The sequence below is a fragment of the Crocodylus porosus genome, unplaced genomic scaffold (genome assembly GCF_001723895.1).
Source record: "Crocodylus porosus isolate Cpor-Errol unplaced genomic scaffold, CroPor_comp1, whole genome shotgun sequence".
Classification (NCBI taxonomy): domain Eukaryota; kingdom Metazoa; phylum Chordata; order Crocodylia; family Crocodylidae; genus Crocodylus; species Crocodylus porosus.
The window spans coordinates 2,133,593-2,135,886 of record NW_017728922.1 but is presented as its reverse complement, the minus strand read 5'-3'; the positions used below and the strand labels follow the sequence as shown (position 1 = coordinate 2,135,886).

Sequence of the window (2,294 nt, the reverse complement as noted above, 5' to 3'; positions counted from 1 at the left end):
TGGGTCTGTGGCGTCACATACCACATGTGCGTGCTCATCTGGTGCGCTCAGACTCAATGTAATATAGCAAATGTAAAATTACTTGAGGTTATGGATTTTTGTCTTGATATGCAGAAATATGAAGTTTAGAAGTTATGTTCTGCTTGAAATCCGCAAAATCAATAGATTCATAATTCTTTTTTTTTATCTGCTAGCAAGCTAGTATTTAATTAATATGACTTAATTTATTCCATGTGATTAATTCAAGAGGGCATGGTTGAAATGTTAATTTACAAGAAATACTCAAACCAAGGTTTGTCAGCGGCAATTAGTTAGTTAAATGGCAGCTTGTTTGATTTTTTCCAGCTATTGAAGAACAATACAAATTAAAAACACATGTGCAAACCAGAGAAAGATACAGCTGCCTGGGCCATTTTTACATTCCAAAATTCATATTCCTTTGACTTAAAATAAATTCTGAGCATACAAAACACAAATGGATCTGTCTCAGTAAGCCACTGTCATCACTCGAGTTTCCAACTTGTCTTTTTTTTGTCTTTTATCTCCCAACAGCATTTGACTCTTTCTAACTAATGGCTCTACTTATAACTTGTGTTTGTATCTTCAGTGTGATCATACTTCTTTCATTTTGGAATTCAATGGGTTTTAAAAGAAAAATTCATCTTTCAGAGTGATTCTCTGGTTATTCAGTATTTGAATTCGCTAGAACATCAAAAATGAGGTCTAAGACTATGCAAAGGCCTCCGAGCATGTGTGCTGAAGACTAGCTCTTTTCAGAGAGCATACAGCACAGCAGCTGCTACTTGATCATCTTAAACATGGCAAATCCCTATGTTAAACTCCCAGAACTGAACTGTTAAGTTTCTTGTTTACTTCAAGCTATTATTCACTACTGAAATGCATGCATTTCTAAGCAGAAACCTGGTGTTTTAAATAAAATTATTCCACTAAGCCAGAAAAGCCAGGGGGGAGAAATTCACTGCTGTAAGGAAGAGCTTCTTTAAAGTAAGGGGACCAGAATCTGGAGGAGACTTCCCAAGGAGCTGGTGCAGTCCCCAACCTTGGAAGTCTTCAAGAGGAGACTGGGCAGATACCTTGCTGGGATCATTTGATCTCAGCAGTATTCCTGCCCAGAGCAGAGGGGTTGGACTTGATGATCTTTTAAGGTCCTTTCCAGCCCTTCATTTCAGTGATGATGATGATGATGATAAACTTTTAATGTAGGTTTTGCAGTAAGTACAGTAGTATCACCTATCACTTTACTACAGGAGCATTTTCATTCCCAAAAGCATAATTACAGTAGGGTTAGAACAGTGATTTTGTCCCCCCCACCCCCCAAGGTAGGGCCCCTTGAGATCCTTTGAGAAGCGAGTGCTGCAGACTGCCACAGCATTAGCACAATTAGGCGTGCAAACATGATTCACAAGATGAACCTAGTTTTCAAACATGAATCCGCTGTGTCAAAAGAATACATTTTGCCCTGGTGTGGTCTGACTTCTTAGCAGCAAAATTGCTCTAACTTGATCCCAGCTATACTATTTGTCTAACTTGATCTTAACTCTTGACCATGTACAGCTCTTGCTCTGAAGCTTTAGAGCGAGCAGTGCTCCCTACAGCCGAGGAGCTCTTTGTTGGGAAAACTTTATACAGGAAGAAGTGCTCACAAGCATCTTTATCTCCATCTGCAAGAGAAGATATTTACACCTGCACGAGGAATGTGGGGAGCTTTAATGACAGCACCGCCGCGTCTCGTGTATTAGCATCCCCGTGTTTGAAAACGGTTTCGAGCGAGCGCTAGTTCACGCGCCCCTGCTGCCACGACGGGTGGTGATACAAGAGGCTGCTGGAGGCTCGAGTCATCGCTTCGCAGCGGTGGAAGTCGCCGCACACATGGAATTCCAGCGGGCGGGAGCAGCCTCGCGCCACGCAGGCGCCCGAAAGCCACAGCCCGGCCGCTGGTGGACGGCTTCAAAGCCTCGCGGCTGCACGTGGCCCTTCCAGCAGGCTGCGGTGCATGCCGGGAGGCGTAGTCCCGCCCCCGCAGTGGAACAGAGGCATGCGGGCTCCGCGGGCATGCCGGGACTTGTAGTCCTCCGAGGGGGGCGGGACCCGGAGCCGGTCCGCCGCGCGATTGGTTGCGCCCGGCCCAAGGGGTGGGGCGGCGGGCCGCGGCGGCTGTTCCGGTTGGCTGCCCGGTGCCCCCTGGCGCTGTGCCGTCACTTCCTCCCCGGCCGGAGCTGGCCCCGCTCATTCTCTTTAGTGTTTGCCCTGTGCCCGCCGCCTCCCTCCGCACC

General features: G+C 46.9%; 1 protein-coding gene across 1 annotated transcript in view; it reads left to right on the top strand.

Annotated features, from left to right (window-relative positions):
- Positions 1-1,940: 1,940 nt before the first annotated feature.
- Positions 1,941-2,294, top strand: part of STAU1 (staufen double-stranded RNA binding protein 1) — a 43,048-nt gene continuing 42,694 nt past the window's right edge. Inside the window, exon 1 of the mRNA XM_019539562.1 lies at positions 1,941-1,958. The gene's annotated coding sequence lies outside the window, so the exon portion shown is untranslated. The remainder of the gene's footprint in view (positions 1,959-2,294) is intronic.